This window comes from Narcine bancroftii, chromosome 3 (assembly GCF_036971445.1).
Source record: "Narcine bancroftii isolate sNarBan1 chromosome 3, sNarBan1.hap1, whole genome shotgun sequence".
NCBI classification, from domain to species: domain Eukaryota; kingdom Metazoa; phylum Chordata; class Chondrichthyes; order Torpediniformes; family Narcinidae; genus Narcine; species Narcine bancroftii.
Window position 1 is genome coordinate 184,304,601 of NC_091471.1, and position 19,561 is coordinate 184,324,161.

The following is a 19,561-nucleotide window of genomic DNA, read 5'->3' on the forward strand; positions in this document are numbered from 1 at the left end:
AAATATTTTTTAAATGCAAACAAAATAAAATGTATTTTTCAGGTTCAAAAAAATCTGTTCATTGCACATGAGAGTTGGCAAAGAAAATGACACGAGCATGGGAAAAGCCACTGATGAAAGACTGCAGGACAGAATTAAATGTAAGAATCTTGAATCTGAGGGAGGTATCACAATGGAACAGCATGAACACACAATAACAAAACAAAATAAATTCCTCTTATATGTGTGTAATGCGCGTCGAAAGAACCAAAGACTTGTTGATCCAAACCAAGATTTTTATTAACTAAAAGACTGGAGCATATCACAAGTAGGTCACCAGCCCAGAATGACCTGTCAGTAGGTGTGGTTACACTTTCAGCCAATCACAGTCATCCTACACTACCATCTGTCTCTTTTCTTTGGCTTGGCTTCACGGACAAAGACTTATTGAGGGGTATGTCCACGTCTGCTGCAGGCTCGTTGGTGACTGACAAGTCCGATGTGGAACAGGCAGGCACGGTTGCAGCGGTTGCAAGGGAAAATTGGTTGGTTGGGGTTGGGTGTTGGGTTTTTCCTCCTTTGTCTTTTGACAGTGAGGTGGGCTCTGCGGTCTTCTTCAAAGGAGGTTGCTGCCCGCCGAACTGTGAGGCGCCAAGATGCACGGTTGGAGGTGATATCAGCCCACTGGCGGTGGTCAATGTGGCAGGCACCAAGAGATTTCTTTAAGCAGTCCTTATACCTCTTCTTTGGTGCACCTCTGTCTCGGTGGCCAGTGGAGAGCTCGCCATATAACATGATCTTGGGAAGGAGATGGTCCTCCATTCTGGAGACGTGACCCACCCAGCGCAGTTGGGTCTTCAGCAGCATGGATTAGATGTTTGCGGACTCTGCCAGCTCGAGTACTTCGATGTTGATGATGAAGTCATTCCAATGAATGTTGAGGATGGAGCAGAGACAGCGCTGATGGAAGCGTTCTAGGAGCCGTAGATGATGCCGGTAGAGGACCCATGATTCGGAGCCAAACAGGAGCGTGGGTATGACAACGGCTCTGTACACACTGATCTTTGTGTGTTTCTTCAGGTGGTTGTTTTTCCAGACTCTTTTGTGTAGTCTTCCAAAGGCGCTATTTGCCTTGGAGAGTCTGTTGTCTATCTCTTTGTCGAACCTTGCATCAGATGAAATGGTGCAGCCGAGGTAGGTAAATTGGTTGACCGTTTTGAGTTCTGTGTGCCCGATGGAGATGTTGGGGGCTGGTAGACATGGTGGGGAGCTGGCTGATGGAGGACCTCAGTTTTCTTCAGGTTGACTTCCAGGCCAAACATTTTGGCAGTTTCTGCAAAACAGGACATCATGCACTGGGGAGCTGGCTCTGAATGGGCAACTAAAGTGGCATCGTCTGCAAAGAGTAGTTCACGGACAAGTTGCTCTTGTGTCTTGGTGTGAGCTTGCAGGCGCCTCAGATTGAAGAGACTGCCATCCGTGCTGTACCGGATGTAAACACCATCTTCATTGTTGAGGTCTTTCATGGCTTGTTTCAGCATCATGCTGAAGAAGATAGTAAAGAGGGTTGGTGCGAAGACGCAGCCTTGCTTCATGCTGTTGTCAATGGAGAAGGGTTCGGAGAGCTCATTGCTGTATCTGACCCGACCTTGTTGGTTTTCGTGCAGTTGGATAACCATGTTGAGGAACTTGGGGGGGCATCCGAGGCACTCTAGTTTTTGCCAAAGCCCTTTCCTGCTCACGGTGTCAAAGGCTTTGGTGAGGTCAACAAAGGTGATGTAGAGTCCTTTGTTTTGTTCTCTGCACTTTTCTTGGAGCTATCTGAGGGCAAAGACCATGTCAGTAGTTCCTCTGTTTGCGCGAAAGCCACACTGTGATTCTGGGAGGACATTTTCGGAAACACTAGGTATTAGTCTATTAAGGAGAATCCTAGCGAAGATTTTACCTGCAATGGAGAGCAGCGTGATTCCCCTGTAGTTTAAGCAGTCTGATTTCTCGCCTTTGTTTTTGTACAGGGTGATGATGATGGCATCACGAAGGTCCTGAGGCAGCTTTCCTTGGTCCCAGCAGAGCATGAAAAACTCATGCAGTTTGGTATGCAGAGCTTTGTCGCCAGCCTTCCAGACCTCTGGGGGGATTCCATCCATACCTGCTGCTTTGCCATTTTTCAGTTGTTCAATTGCTTTATATGTCTCTTCCCGGGTAAGGACCTCATCCAGCTCTAGACTCAAGGGTTGTTGAGGGAGCTGGTGCAGGGCGGATTCTTGGACTGAGCAGTTGGCACTGAAAAGGAATTGGAAGTGTTCTGACCATCGATTGAGGATGGAGATCTTGTCGCTGAGGAGGACCTCGCCATCTGAGCTGCGCAGAGGGCTTTGGACTTGGGGTGAGGGGCCGTACACCGCCTTTAATGTCTCATAAAAACCCCTGAAGTCGCCAATGTCGGCGCTAAGCTGGGTTCATTTGGCGAGGCTAGTCCACCACTCATTTTGGATCTCCCGGAGTTTGCGCTGAAGATGGCTGCATGAGAGACGGAAAGTTCATTTTTTCTCTGGCCAGGAAGGCTTTGCAAGCTGAGCCTGTTGGGCAGATCGCTTCTTTGCCAGCAGCTCCTGGATTTCCTGGTTGTTTTCGTCAAACCAGTCCTTGTTTTTCCTGGAGGAGAAGCCCAGTACCTCTTCAGTGGATTGCAGTATGGCCGTTTTCAGCTGATCCCAGAGGGTTTCAGGAGACGTGACCGTGAGGCAGTTTGCATCTTCGAGCTTTGCTTGGAGGTTTGCCTGGAAGTTTCCTCTCACTACAACTGACTGCAAGTTTCCAACATTGAACCTCTTTCTGGGGGCTCCACTGTTCTTGAACTTTGGCTTGAAGTGAAGGTTGAGCTTGCAGCGAACAAGCCGGTGGTCAGTATGGCATTCCGCGCTGGGCATAACCCTGGTGTGGAGCACATCTCGTTTGTCTCTTCCTCGCACCAGAACGTAGTCCAGGAGGTGCCAGTATTTGGATCGCGGATGCATCCAGGTAGTCTTCAGGCTGTCTCTCTGCTGGAAAAGGGTGTTAGTAATGACAAGCCGCTGTTCTGCGCAGAGTTCCAACAGGAGGCGCCCGTTGTCATTGCACTTGCTGACACCATGCTTGCCAAGGATTCCTGGCCAGGTTTCTGAGTCTTTGCCGACGCGAGCGTTGGTGATGCGTCGCTTGTTTTGAAGGGGGAGTCGCATGGACATGATCTGGTCAGAGTGGCCTGCCGGGAGGTTTTCGAATTGGAGGCAATGGAGTTCTTGACCATGAAGCCAACACCAGATAGGCGCCGTTCAGCCTGAGGCTTGCCAGACCAGTAGAGTGTGTAGCCCGCGCCATGTTCTTGGAGGCTGCCTACATCTGCAAGGCGGACTTCGCTGAGACCGGTTATGTCGATGTCGAGTCTGAGGAGTTCATGTGCGATGAGGGCAGACCGACGTTCAGGTCGGTGGCTGTCAGCCTTGTCTAGCAGGGTTCTGATGTTCCAGCATGCTAACTTGAGTTTGTGTGCATCTTTTGAGGGGGAGGACATGGACTTGTCCTCGGGCCTGCGCAAAAGAGCTTTTAGGTGGAGTGCAGTGTGCGCAGTACTGGCCCCACCCTTTACACCTATGGTTCGTGTGCCGTCGCCAAGCAAGCTGAGACGTGGCAGCGAGGTCCTTGGGTCGTAGATTTTATATCAGCGTGTCCTTCTCTTATGCAGGATGCTTAACAGGGCTGAAGAGGCCTGCCTCCCCTTTCAGGTCAAACCATTTCTGGTTTGAAAAGCAGAGGACCTGACTACTTCTCCTGGAGTGGGCTACCAGGTATAGAATTTGAAGTGGATGTAATAGTTGCAATAAATAGGCTTCTAAGAGTTATATGAATAGAGGGATATATATTATGTGTAGAGGCCCTAGGTCCTGTTGCTGCCGCCGCCGGAGGCCCAAGGTCCTGCTGCCGCCATCTGTACATAGAATCTGTACTATCACAATGTGCAAACCCACTTTTTGCAGTAGTTTCATTCCATTTTCCCAGTGAAGATGTTGCATGAACATTTGTGAATGCTGTAGTAGGAGTAATCATTTTGCCATATGGCTAGCAAAAATTTTATTCTCAACTTGTCTGTCCATAAGTAGGTTAATTTAATTTATTTAATTGAGACATAGAGCATGGCAACAGGCCCTTCCTGTCCATGACACTGTGTCACCCAAAAATCCCACATATGTTTGAAGGGTGGGAGGAAACCGGGACACCTCGTGAAAACCCATGTGAACACGGGGAGAATGTACAACTCCCTACAGACAGCAAGCCAACACAGGCAAGATCCAGTAACTCTTCCTCCAGTATATCGATGACTACATTGAGGCTGCCTCATGCATCCTCGATGAGCTTGTCAACTTTATCTCCACTTTGCGGCCAACTTCCACTTTGACCTTAAACTCACCTGGATCTCTCTGTTTTCATCTCAGGAGGCAAGCTTTCCACTGACATATATTGCAAACACACTAACTCCCACAACTACCTAGACTATACTTCCTCACACCCTGTCCCCTGCAAGGATTCTATCCCCTTTTCCCAATTTTTCCGTCTCCTCTGCATCTGTTCCCAAGATGAGGTCTTCCCATCCAGATCTTCCAAAATGTCTGTCTTCTTCCACCATCGTGGCTTCCCCTCCACCTCCATCAATTCAGCCTTTGACCGCATCTCCTCCATTTCCCACTCATCTGCCCTGGCCCCCTCTGCCCCCAGGCACAACAAATATAGAATCCCCCTTATCTTCACCTACCACCCCTCCAGCCTCTGCATCCAACACATTATCCTCTGGAATTTCCGGCATGCCCTCTCCCCCCCCATACACACACCTTCCCCTGTGGCAGCAGGAGGTGCCACACTTGTGCCCACACCTACTCCCTCATCTCGGTCCAGGGCCCCAAACAGGCCTTTCAAGAGAAACAACACTTCACTTGTGTATCCATATGCTGAAGTTCCCTCTGTGGCCTTCTCTTCTCAGAGAATCTGGGCGTAGATTGAGAGATCGCTTCACCGAGCGCCTTCGCTTCGTCCACACCAGTGACAGAGACGTTCCAGTTGGCAGCCATTTCAGTTCCATGTCACACTCCCACATTCACATGTCTGTCCATGGCCTTGTGTACTATCCCACCAAGACCACCCACAAATTGAAGGAACAACACCTGATTTTCTGTCGAGGCACGCTCCAGCCAGATGGCATTAACATCAACTTTTCTGGTTTCTGCTAAGCTACTCTCCCTCCCCCTCCCCCCTTCCCTTCCCTCTTGCTTCACCCAGCCATCCCTCCTCCGCTTGATCACTGTCCCCTTTCTCCTTTCTCAACCTATCATCTCCTGCCCCCTCCCCTACTCTTTCATTTGGACGCCTGCTGACATTTTCCCACACCTTGATGAAGGGCTAAAGCCTGAAAAGTCGATTATGCATTTTTACCATTGCTATATAAAGGACACTGATTGACCTGCTGAGTTTCTCCAGCATGGTGTTTTTACTACTTTTACCTCTTTACAGACAGCGCCAAATTCGAACCCGGGCTGCTGGCATTGCTTTGCGCTAGCTATGTCACCCTTGTCTTTAGTTGACATTTAACTTATTGTATACTAAAAAATGTAAGTCTACAGATTCTGTGATTGTAGTTAACTCAAAAATTGCCGAAGAAACTCAACAAGTCACGCGTGTTCTATGTAGCAAAGATAAAATCATAACCAATGTTTCAGGCCTGAGCCCTTCATCACGGTATTAGCAAAATGCAGGTAGTAGGCTGAATAAAATGGAGGGGGGGAAGGAGGATCCCACCACTGCTCCTGTTAAAGAACCTCACCCCTGAATGCAAGCCATAGCCACAAAGAGCAGACGGTTCAGCTCCGGGGACAGACCATTCATTAATGAGCAGTAAAACAACTCCTAGCGGAAGGGGTCATAGAATCCAGCACCAGTCCATGGAGAGCCCAAGTAGTGGTAGTAAGATGGAGAGAAACAATGCATGGTCATTGACTACAGTCAGACCATAAACCACTTCACCCTGCTAGACACCTACCAACTTCCCCACATCGCCGACATGGTCAATGATATCGCTTAGTTCCGGGTTTTCTCAACCATCGACCTCAAGTTGGCTTATCACCAATCTGGCTGGAGGATAGCCTTACACTACCTTCAAGGCAGATGACTGCATCTACCACTTCCTACACGCCCCTACTGGAAAATCACCAACGGGGTCTCTATCTCCCAGAGGGAGATAGACCTCATAGTCGACAACAGTGGACTCAAGGCCACATTTCTCCCTCCTGGACATTGTGACTATCTGTGGCCATGACCAGCAGGACCATGACGCCAACCTCTACAAGTTTCTCCAGGCAGCCAAAAGCCTCAATCTGACACATAATCAAAAGTGTGTCTTTGGCACTTCAAGGCTGACCATCCTGGGCTGAGTGGTGGAGAATGGCATCATTGGGCCAGACCTGGACTGCATGCGCCCTCTGTTGAAAATCCCATTACCCCAGACCCTCAAGGCCCTGAAAAAGTGCTTGGACCTCTTCTCCTACTATGCAGAGTGGATCCCCAAACACGGACAAAGCCTGCCCCCTGGTGAAATCGGCCACTTTCCCCTTGTCAGCAGAAGCCCAAATGGTGTTCACACGCATCAAAGATTACATCGCCAAGGTGGTGATGCATGCTGTAGATGAATCCATCCCCTTCCAGGTGGAGAGTGATGCTTCCAACTTCGCCGTGGCCGCCATGCTCAACTAGGTGGGCCAGCCCGTGGCATTTTTTGCCAGAACCCTCCTGAGCTCCGGCACTCAGCTGTCGAGAAGGAGGCCCAAACTATAGTGGAAGCTGCCATTGGAGGCACTACTTGGCCAGAAAATCATTCATCTTGCCGACTGACAAACGTCCAGGTGCCTTTATGTTCAACAACAAACAGTGGGGAAAATTAAGAAGAACAAGAACCTGAGATGGAGAATTGAGTTATCCTCAACAAACCTCCCGATACCCTGTCCCGGGGGACATGTGCCAACGCACAGCTGGATCATCTCCAAGTTCTCCACAACAATCTCTGCCACCCCAGAGTCACCAGGCTCTACCACTTTATTAGAGCCCACAACCTCCCCTACTTGGTCGAAAACATCAGGGAGTTGACACACAACTGCCCGGTCTGTGCCAAATGCAAACCCCAGTTCTACCAGCTGGACAAAACCCACCTTATCAAAGCCACTTGCCCTTTTGAGCAGATGAGTATGGACTTTAAGGGACCCCTCCCGTCCAACAACAGGAATGTATACTTTCTAAACAACGTGGATGAGTCCTCTCACTTTCCCTTAACCATCCCTTGCCTGGATATGACGACGGCCACGGTCACAAAAGTGCTACATGGCGTTTTCGCTCTGTTCGGGTAACCCTGAGGGTCCTCCTTTATGAATGAGGAGCTGTGCCAGTACCTGTTGGCCAAGGGTATAGCCACACACAGGACCATGGGCTATAACCCCCTAGGGGAATGGGCAGGGAAAACACCACCATTTGGAGAGTGGTCTTCTTAGCCCTTAAATCAAAAGGACTGCCCACCTCCGGTAGCAAGATGCCCTCCCTGACACATTCCATGCTACTAGATCCCTTCTCTGCATGGCCACGAACGCAACACAGCACGAAAGAGTCTGTTCTTCCCCAAACAATCGGCATCTGGAACCACAATACCATCCTAGCTGACAATCTCTGGGTCTGTGCTGCTTTGAAGGCACATACACCACAAAACTGACCCTCTGGTCGAGAAGGTCCACCTCCTCCTTGCCAACCCCAATATGTCTATGTGGAGTATCAGCATGGTCAACAGGACACTGTCTCCATCCGGGACCTGGTGTACGCAGGAGACCCCCTCCACTTTCCAGCCAATCAACTCCCCAGGTAACCCCAACCAAATGGCCCCTCTATCGGCACCCAAATTCAGACCCTGCAACGGATGAGACCACTAGACATGGAGAGTGATGAAATTAAAACCTACACTAAGGTCCTGAATTTAAATAAAGGGAATTATGATGGTATGAGACGGGAGTTGAGTAAGATTGATTGGGTGGTGTTTATGGGGGAGTTGACTGTGGATAGACAATGGAAAGCATTCACAGATCTAATGGAGAAATTGCAAAAATCGTTTATACCGGTTTGGCATAAAAATAAACTAAAAAAGGTGACTCAACCGTCGATAACAAGGGAAATTAGAAACAGCATTAGGTCCAAAGAGAGAGCATATCAATTGGCCAAAAAAAGTACCACAACCGAAGACTGGGAGCAGTTCAAGATGCACCAAAGGAGGACAAAGGGATTAATCAAGAGAGCAAAAATAAATTACGACAGTAAGCTTGCGGCAAATATAAAAACCGACTGCAAAAGCTTTTATAAATATGTCAAGAGGAAAAGATTCATGAAATCCAGAGTAAGTCCTTTGCAGTCGGAATCAGGGGAATATATAATGGGGAATAAGGAAATGGCAGACCAATTAAATTCTTACTTTAGTTCTGTTTTTACAAGAGAGGATACAAATAACCTCCCAAGGATGTTGGGAAACATAGAGACTAATGCAAGGGAGGAACTGAAAGACATGGTCTTGGGGAAATTGATGGGAATGAAGGCAGATAAATCCCAAGGGCCTGATAATCTACATCCTAGGTTACTTAAGGAAGTGTCCATTCAGATAGCAGATGCTTTAAGAATTATTTTCCAGAACTCGATAAACTCAGGATCAGAACCCATGGATTGGAGGGTAGCTAATGTTACCTCATTATTTAAAAAGGGGGGTAGAGAAAAAGAGGGGAATTATAAGCCAGTGAGCCTTACATCAGTAGTGGGCAAAATGATGGAATCCATTATTAAGAATGTAATAGCGGAGCATATGACTAGCAGAGAAGGGATCGGACAGAGTCAACATGGATTTACAAAAGGTAAATCGTGCTTGACAAATCTATTGAAATTCTTTGAGATGGTGACAGGTAAAATAGATGGGGGAGAGCCAGTGGATGTGGTGTACCTGGATTTCCAAAAGGCCTTCGATAAGATCCCGCATAAACAACTGGCTTACAAAATCAAGGCTCATGGGATTGGGGGCAAAGTATTGATGTGGATTGAGAACTTGCTGGCAGGTAGAAGACAGAGAGTTGGGATAAATGGCTCATTTTCTGAGTGGCAGGCGGTGACCAGTGGGGTACCACAGGGATCTGTACTGGGATCCCAGCTGTTCACAATTTACAATAATGATCTGGATGAGGGGATTGGATGTAATATCTCCAAATTTGCAGATGACACTAAGCTAGGAGGGGTTGTGTGAACGGAAGAGGGGGTCAGGAAGCTCCAGTGTGATTTGGATAAATTGAGGAACTGGGCAGATACATGGCAAATGCACTACAATGTGGATAAATGTGAGGTTATCCACTTTGGTAATACAAACCGGAGGGCATGTTACTATTTGAATGGCAATAGATTAAGAGATGGGGAAGTGCAGAGAAACCTAGGGGTACTTGTACACCAGTCTCTGAAGGCGAGCATGCAGGTACAGCAGACGGTTAAAAAGGCAAATGGTATGTTGGCCTTCATATCAAGAGGGTTTGAGTATAGGAACAAGGATACCTTACTGCAGCTGTACAGGGCCTTGGTGAGACCACACCTGGAGTATTGTGTGCAGTTTTGGTCACCTTATCTAAGGAAGGATGTTCTTGCAATGGAGGGAGTGCAGAGGCGATTCACCAGGAATGGCAGGAATGACTTCTGAGGAAAGATTGCGCAAATTGGGATTGTACTTGCTGGAGTTTAGAAGATTGAGAGGGGATCTCATAGAGATATAAAATTCTGGCAGGACTGGACAGAATGGATGCAGATGGGATGTTTCCAAGGATGGGAAAATCCAGAACCCGGGGCCATGGTTTGAGTATAATAGGCAAACCATTTAGGACCGAGATGTGGAGGAATTTCTTTACCCAGAGGGTGGTGAATCTGTGGAATTCATTGCCACAGAGGGCAGTAGAGGCAGGTTCATTAAATATATGTAAGAGGGAATTAGATATATTTCTTCAGTATAAGGGTATTAAAGGTTACGGAGGGAAGGCGGGGACGGGGTACTGAACTTTAAGATCAGCCATGATCTCGTTGAATGGCGGAGCATGCTCGAAGGGTCGAATGACTTACTCCTGCTCCTATCTTCTATGTTTCTATGAATCCATAAGGGACTTTGAAGTATCACGACGCTGCAACGAACATTAAATCACACCACCCCGTCGGACTTTGTTTAAAAAGGAGTGAATGTGGTGCTACCAATATGTATATAGATATATGTATGTACTCTACAGGCTGGCCCACCCCCCTGAATCTGTGACTCCTCCCTCCCAGATATCCCCAAAAAGGTTGTCACGCCCAAACCCTCCCTCAGTGCCTGCCTTGCATCCAGGCCAGCAATATGCAAGTTGTGCACTTTAAGGTGACTGCGGTTGATTGGTAGTGCACTTCAATACAGGGCATCTATCTCTTAACAGACTCCACACAAAAAAGGGCAGAAAAGTTATGCCCTCCACTCAATAGGTTCTTGGGGTTAAGAAATCCAGACCTTGTGATTACTGCAGTTTGTGACCAATTTAGCTGCAGGTTTTTATATCTCCATGGCCTGTCTGTAAATAGACTGGGAGGCAGATTGGCTGGGGGCTGGATAGCATTCAGGAAGAGTGTGGGGAAAAGGAAAACAGGCCTGGGTGGAGAGACTAAAGGCCAGTGAATGGATTGACATCTGGAGATGGAGGATGAAAGGTGCCCAGAAAAAAATAAGTTAAGGCAATTCAGTGGCTGGAGGAAACTGGGGTGGAAAGGAAGGGATTGTGGATGTATAGAGCAGCTTTGAAGGAACCAGAGTTGGAGTGGAAAGGCCTATTAGTGAGGTTAGAAGGATAAGGGAGAATGCCTGACTCCAATTTAGATTCCTGAGGCTTGCAGACTCTACTATCAATGTTAAATTTTAAATGGTGTTTACACACAGTGATTTTGTTGCCTACTTTTGCACAGTCAGCTAGTTTTAATATTGTTCTTGTTTTTTTCTATGTCAACCTTTATATAAAGAAGACAAAAGTGGATCCAGCACTAACCCTGCTCTACATCAATTCTAATGCTTATCCGGTTTATGCAAATACATGATAGCCATTTTGTTTTCTTTTAATCCATCCAATTTCTTCCAAAAATGTTAACTCATAACAGTGCCCAAATGTTTACTCATAACAGTGCCCAAATGTTTGTACCAAGGCTCCTGAGTCATATGTTTTTAAATGAATTACATCCAGCAAGGAGACAAGAATTCATCCAAAGTTCATATTCTGTGCTCATCAGGGTTTTAGAGTACAGTACTTTCTTTAAGGTCACAGGAAATACAGTCAATCTCTTGATTTTCAAAAAGAACTACTGAACTGACTTTGAATTGAAATGGTCAGAAATTCTCATTTCAAAATCACCCGTCTCAGATGGCCTTAAGTGATTATGCTGAACAATCTGATAATTATCCAGTCTAACACGATGCTGAGAATTTAATATGATGAGTACAATGTACATATATGTCTGACATTTTTACTTCCAGGATCAATACAGCAACATAAGATGCACCATAAACAGTAACATACACACCACACTATACCAAAATATAAAAAATGATCATAAATATAAAAGAGTAAATGAACAAATATCCACAGTTGCAGTTAGTGCTCAAAACAGTGATGTTTCAACAGTATAGACATATATTTTTATGGTCCCAGATTGGTTTAATTAGGGTTAGGATTGTACAAGAACATGGTAGCTGTTGGGCACCTGCCTGTACCAAGAGGCGCTAAACATCAGTCTTCGCTATCTTCCAATTGAAGGTAGCACTGAGAAGAGATTATAACCAGGGTGAAGTATGTCCTCGCTATTGTCCATAGAGCTCAATGTGCTGTTTTGGGGTTGAACAATGGTAGATGTTCAGGTGGCATGAATGTAGTAAAATTTATGAAGTGCTCTTCTGCACACATCAAAACATTTTTGAGTTACTCCATCGACTCGAGAGCCCTGCTACTGTGTGATGATAGGCAAACATGAGGCCATGTCAGAAGAAAGCTGCCTCTATCACCAAGGATGCTCACTGCCCAGGCCATGACCTCTTCTCACAGCTACCATTAGGAGGGAAGTACAGGAGCCTGAAGACAAGCACCCAACAGCTCAAAACCAACTCTGCCATCGGATTCTGAATGGACAATGAACTACAGACACTCTTCTTTTTTTGAACCTGTAATGCTACCGCAAAACAACGTATTTTGTGACACATTAATGACAATAAATTCTGATTCTGATTTTATTTGGATGGGCACACACAAGAATGTTTCGACAATACCATCTGCAGATTTCACCAGTGTCATGTAGGCAGCCTATTCCTATTGCAACATACTGGTCTGGACAACCTTAAGCATCTTCAAAGGTTACCTTGTAATACTCAATGCACTTATCAAAATCCTGGTGGGAATGAGCAGGGGTAGAATTCTGTCGTCAACTGACACACTGGTGTAAACTTCCCATTCCATCATTGAAGTAAAGTTGTTAACTTTTAAATGGGTCCACGAAATGTCAAAGCCTCCAGCACTTGTGAACATAGATTCGGATTCTTTTATTGTCATGTAATAAAACAGATGTGATCAATAGCCTCTTACTGTCAGAATGTGCTGATGGCCCACTGGGCAATCAGACCATGGCTTCGAAGTTCTAAAAGGGACGTCTCACCTCCTTCAGAAATTCAATGAGTGAATATTGGAGCCCCAATAAAAACAGTGTTAATATTTAGTCCTTTTTAGCTAATTGGTGGCAAGTCAAAGGATCTTTAAGCCATGGGTGCTAATTTTAGCTATGGATGTCATTTTATGGGGGGGGGATTCCACCCCACTCCCACCAAATATTTCCAGAACTCCTCATCTCATTCATTGTAGTGTGAGGTGTAAGCACCATAGAGATCTTTTACCTATATGGATACTTCTAATATTCAGAATGAGTCCATGAGACGAGCACCCAGCGGCACAAGGGCAGCTTCTTCCCCCACCATCAGATTTCTGAATGAACGATGAACCACAGACACTACCTTATCTTCTTATCTTTTGCACTAATTTATTTTGAAAAGTAATTTATAGCAATATTTTCACTCTAAGACTGCCACAAAACAACAAATTTCATGACATGTTCATGACAATAAATTCTGATTCCGATTTTGATTTGTTCAAGGCCTAAAATGTTAGTTATACAGTCTATCTTTACCGTCTACAGATGCTCTGAGATCTGCTGAGTTCCTCCAGCATTTCTGTGTTTTTTTACTACAATCACAGTGTCTACAGACTTTTCATGTTTCAGTCCAAATGGTCCTCTCTTCAGTTCTTTTCTGCTTTCCCAGCTGCCTTTAAAAGATCTACTTACTTGAGTATGTTGCCAATTCCCTGTTGAAATCCATTATTACACCCATGTTCTGGGTGATATGACCAATACAACCCTTTTTTTTCTGTTTATGATTGCTGTTTAAACCCATCATTTGTGAACTGAATGAGCAAAGATGCCAGGTGCAGGCTGGAACCTGGCACAATGGTAGTGCCCTTTGGGAGAATAATATTTAAAAATAGCATTCCCTTTGGAGGCATCCATTCATCACAGCTGCTGTTCACTGGACATTTCTTTACGCAAAGGGTGGTAGGGATGCGGAATGAGCTTCCAACAGACATGGTCGAGGCGGGATCGTTGGTTACATTTAAAGAAAGACTGGATAATTACATGGAGAGGAGAGGACTGGAGGGGTATGGACCGGGTGCTGGTCAGTGGGTCTAGGAGGGTGGGGATTTGCTACGGCATGGACTAGTAGGGCCGAACTGGCCTGTTCTGTGCTGTAAGTGGTTATATGGTTATGGTTATGGTTAAACAGAAGATCCAGCCTGATCTTTCTGAGACAGGGATGGAACATTCCTTGCCTCCATCCAGCAGAAGTGCAAGCCTTCTTCATGCTTAAACTGCTGATGATGACATACCTGTGAATTCACACCAGGGGGTGGGGACACAGATTATTCAAACTGACCGAGAGAGCAAATAGAGTAATGAAAATACTGCATGCTACAATAAAACAGTGAAAGGCCAGGAGGGTGAAATTCAAGTGATGCACTGCAACAAGTAAAGCTGCGTGGATAGCACAAGTCCAACGTTCTTTCCCACCTTGTAGCTCCTGCCAGCTGCTAAAATACATGTTCTTAAGATGGGGTCGGAGGAGCGGTAGAATCTCAAATTATAATGAGGTAAGTCAGTGCCGCAGCTACATATATGTCAGGTGGATTTTTTAATATTATGAGATTATATTAAAAGTCCTTTGAGTTGTGAAATTGTCATAAGGATCGTCAGAACAAAGTGACCATGTATGTTGATACATGTGTGCAAATTTAAGACCATTTAATTATCTAAAACAGTTATAGATCAAGAAAACATGCTCTTCCGATGAATGGACTAAAACACGAAAGTCTGCAGACAGCGTGATTGAAGTAAAAACACCATGCTGGAGAAACAATATACTTTATATAGCAAAAAATAAAGATACATAACTACTGTTTTGGGCTTGAGCCCTTTAGCAAGGAAACTAAGGCCACACTACATGAGAAGTTTCCTAAAGACAGTGGCCACCAAGATTAGAGAGTATGAAGATGGAAAATTATGCATTCCTCCTTCAACTACAGGTGTCCTTGGTATGGCTATGCATGAGGCCATGGACAGATATGATGGGGTGGGTTTGGGTATTCCATCTTGGCACGCTTCAACTGGATGACACTGACATTGTCTTCTCCAGTTTCTGCTCGCCTACTCCCCATTCTCCCTCCCTTCCCTATTTCTCTGCCTCCTTTCCTCCAGCTCTCAACCCCATTCCCTCTCCTTCCACAGAGCCACCCCCTCCTCCATTTACTGTTGTGCCTCCCTCCCTTATCCACCTATTACCATTTGCCTATGGGCCTGTGCTCCTCCACCTGTCCCCCTCCCCACCACTTTATTCAGGCGCCTCCTAACATATTGCTAAGACCTTGTTGAGGGGGGGTGGGGGGGTCGTCAAGCCTGAAACGTTGGTTATGTATCTTTATCTTTGCGTTATAAAATACACTGTTTTACCTGTTGAGTTTCTCCAACATGTGTCTTCAGATGAACGACCAAGCTGCCTATCTGAGCATGTCCCATTTCCCTCAATTTGCCTCCAAACTTCTCCTATCCATGGACTAAATGCCTTTTTAAATGTGGCAATTGCACAAACCTTTATGCATTTTCTGGCAGTTTGTTCCATGTACAGTACCCTCAATACTACTGCTGTGTGTGAACAAGTTGCACCTCATGTCCCTTCTAAATCTTTCCCCTCTTACCTTCAACATATGCTCTGTAGTTTTGGACAGCCCTCACTGGCAAAAAAAGACTGAGATCATTCACCTCCAATATCTGCACCTGTGCCACTGCAGCAAAGCAGCAAATTTTGAGACATGTTCATGACAATAAATTCTGATTCTAATTCTTAATGACATCTTTTTCAGGAAATAGTAATCAGGTGTGGAACACAAGGGAATATTCCATGGCAGACCAAAAGATCCTACTTGAGGAAGGTCTGGTTAGATTTGCTTTAATAGGTCCCACATCTCAGCTTTTCCAATTGTTTCCTTCCATCAGATAGTAAATGGCAACGGTGAATAATTCCGACAGCAGTTGAGGCTGTAAACATTTTAGCCAGACTGCAGTAGCTCCCATTCACAGCACTGGCTCGAGCCATTCACATTTTCCAGACACAAATTAAAAACAGAGCTGAGGGCCAGATCTTACGTCAAGTAGTGGCAAAACGATGCCTGGAGTAAGTTTCAGTAATATTGTCTGAATGTTTCTCAGGGAAAACCTTCTGTGCTCCCAGCAATAATGGGGTGCCTTCATCCCATTCCCAGTACTTCCACTGACCCTGCATCCAGCTTTTAACAATATCTTTTCCAATCTTAAAATTCCTGCATTTTATTCTGGTAACAGGAGATGACCCACATATGTGGGTGTCGATGATACGGGACACCTTGGTGACATCTACAATTGGCAAGGAGGACAGAGATTATGAGATGGATCCTCCTATCAGTGTCACGGTTTACAATGAATTAGCAGTTATTAACAACCGCTGTTGGCACACAGATATAATGATAACACATCAAGGACGATTTCCAGAAGCGACGAGATTTGCAGTTCCACTGAATGGTCCAAAAGGATTCGGTAGGTCGGAAGCTGACAAACTAACCTAACTTAATCAATAACTCAAATTCAACAGCGACGCTATTGCCAAACGCCACCGAAAGCAGCCAGTCCCACCGTCACACACCAGCCGCAGTCTGGTTTCTGCCCACGCCGATTCGACCTTTACTGTCCAGCACACAGACATAACACCTTAAAACGTAAACCTACCGTGGGATTGACGAGAAGTGTGGAGCTGAATCCGAAATGGGTTGCGAGAATTGCTCACTCGTCAGAGGAATTCACAGCCATCGACCCTGCAGCTGAGGCACCAGCCGAGAGAGGAAGTAGGTCTAAAATAAGCTGTCACTTCAGTGAAAAGTTTTATCCCCTTCTCTCTGCTGACGGTCCAGACCATCTGTATCGGCGGCGTCCCAAAGGGTAAAAAAAAGGGACGGGTGGGTGAGGGGGTCCTGCTCTGTTCCTTTGCAACCTTATTACTGCTCTGAACTCTACTGACATTCACTTGAAAAGTGAGAGCGATTACAGAGTGAGTGGCGCTGGTTCACTGGGGGAGACAAAGTGTGCGTGTGTCTCAGTGTGTCTGTTCGTCTCAGACTGTATGTGTATCTCAATCTGTGTGTGTGCGAGTGTGTATTTGCTTGTCTGTGTGTGTATTTGCCTGTGTGTATGTATATCTCAGTCTGTGTATGGGTGTATTTGTCTGTGTGTATCTCGGTCTGTGTGTGTATTTGCCTGTGTGTATGTATATCTCAGTCTGTGTATGGGTGTATTTGTCTGTGTGTATCTCGGTCTGTGTGTGTATTTGCCTGTGTGTATGTATATCTCAGTCTGTGTATGGGTGTATTTGTGTGTGTGTGTATCTCGGTCTGTGTGTGTATTTGCTTGCCTCAATGTGTGTATTTGTCTGTGTGGGGGGAGGGGAGGTGTGTGTATGTATATCTCAGTCTGTGTATGGGTGTATTTGTGTGTGTGTGTATCTCGGTCTGTGTGTGTATTTGCTTGCCTCAATGTGTGTATTTGTCTGTGTGGGGGGAGGGGAGGTGTGTGTATGTATATCTCAGTCTGTATATGGGTGCATTTGTCTGTGTGTGTATTTGCTTGTCTGTGTGTATTTGTCTGTGTGGGGGTGGGGGGAGGGGAGGTGTGTGATGGTGTGTGTGCGTGCGTGCAGCTGCCCGGGGCTAGACTGGAGACAAATTTCAGCCTCTGTCGCCGGTTTCAGGTTTCACGGGCAACTGGCAGCGGGTGAGAAGGGACAACCCCCTTTTCTGCTCAGTGTCAAGATCACCGGGCCGTGACAACAGAAATCACATCTGAGTTTGTTGTCTCGATTAACCCATTCACTGCCCGAATGGAAGAGTCGGCTGCCGCGAACACTTCACGGCTTTGAACTTCCCACGCCAACTCAACTCAGCGATGGGAATTCCTGTGTTAGGGAATGACTAATCTAACACCGCAGGGCAAGCATTCACTCCAGCTCCTCGTCTCCTCTTGCATTGCAGCTTCGACACTGGGAGGAAGTTGCAATGTAAATATTAGCAACAGTGCTGTTCAGATTATATATTACGTGAGCACTTGGGAAATCGGATAGGTCCACCAACAGATGGACGGGAAAGTAGAGAGAGTGAAACATGAAAGTTTGCAGACGCATTTATTGAAGTTAAAACACAAGCAGTTTACTTTATTGAGCAAAGATACAGATCAGAAGCATTCGACACTGTCTGCTTAAGGGGGCTGCATTTGAACACGAACCCCGTTCGTGTCCGTGTAGCCCTGATTGGCCGGGAAATAGTTCGAGCAACCATTCCCCACCCCCCCAAAAAATCCAGATGCTGGAGATCTGACATTGTCACCCAAAACACGCTGCAAACTCCGACGTGGGAAGGGACATGGGGTTCATAGAGTATCGAAACCCGCAGTGTTCGCGCGTCCTGTTGTCTCCGTTTATTTCCCCGATTTAGGAATTGTTCACAACTTCCAAGGGAAGCGAGTGTCACCGATTCTCATCGACCAGGAAACAAAACGCTGCTCGGAAATGCGGCAGGTCGCTGTCGTGATTCCAGTTCTGCGGCAACGAGGAAAATCTTAACAAATGTTTCCGTGGATGCAGAGAAAAATAATAACAATTTCAAAAGTAATAAAGGGTTTCTTCTACCTTCCTATCTGGTTAAATTAAAAAAGACATCGGATTTTTGTTTTGTTTTGCGCTTTTAACTTTCAGTTACACTTTTTTGCCTTTGAGTCGTTTTATATTCACTGATTCCCGGTGTAAGTATGATATTCAGTGAGGCTGGGATTCCAGATCATCCACTCAGATGTGACCGATGAAAATCAAACTGAATCTAACTTCTTAAAGAGGAAACAAAACTGCGCGCGGTGAGAAGCCCCCAACTTTTTCAACCAAGTGATAGAGGAAATAACATTGGCAGGTGCTGTGAAGTGTCACTACAAGTAGGACATTTTGGAATCTTGATGCACTGGGGTGGAGGGAAGAGATCAGATGCTATTTATTGTCATGTAATAATACACAAAATTGCCTTTATTCCTCATAAGGCAGGCAAAGATTCGCCATTACCATTTGCATCGCCCAGCGCCCCTGACAGTCAGAGAAAGAGAACCATAAGTTCCCCCCCCCCCACCCCCAGCATGTCACTGCCTGTCCTTGGATTCACCTCCTGTGCTCTGTGACTGGACAAAACTCCAGTTCAGTTCAAACCATTGCCAAGCTGAACCCAGATCCTCCAACAGGATGAGGAAGCCTTCAGCGCCCAGAGCCCTTCAGGAGCCCTTCTTGCCCTCAGCATCCCCTCGAATCGCAATTCCGATACCTGGTTCTCATAAGCCAGTCTCCAGCCGCCTACAGCCTGGTGTGAGCTCCTCACCTGCAGGTTGTCAACAGAACAAATCGCCTGTGTGTATCCTTCAGCCACAGAGCCCCTCGCTGGTCCACCACTGTGGTCACCTAGGTCCATCTCCTCTCCTTTCCTTCTCAACAAAGTGGAGGGGAGGGGAGGGGGGGGGGTTCTTCCCATTACTCAAGACCTGCGCCAGTCCGCTCCTCCCTATATATCCTGCAACCCCTCAAGGCCACCATTTTGGGCCAAGACCCCATGATTGCAGATTTTAATTAAAACGCCGTTGGCTCCTTAACAGGCCGTTTAAAACTTAAGTACGGAGCCATTGGCAGTAGGACTGTGTGGTAGGACCCCCGAGGGAGGAGAACTGTGGTACGACTCCCCACTCTCCGCAGGTCTGCACCAGCAGTAGAGCTGCTTTGACAGCAGCTCCTGCAGTG

At 46.3% G+C, this 19,561-nt stretch overlaps 1 protein-coding gene across 1 annotated transcript in view; it reads right to left on the minus strand.

Moving 5' to 3' along the window:
- Nucleotides 1–17,347, minus strand: part of arhgap24 (Rho GTPase activating protein 24) — a 573,751-nt gene extending 556,404 nt beyond the window's left edge. The window contains exon 1 of the mRNA XM_069926054.1: nt 16,474–17,347. The gene's annotated coding sequence lies outside the window, so the exon portion shown is untranslated. The remainder of the gene's footprint in view (nt 1–16,473) is intronic.
- Nucleotides 17,348–19,561: the final 2,214 nt, after the last annotated feature.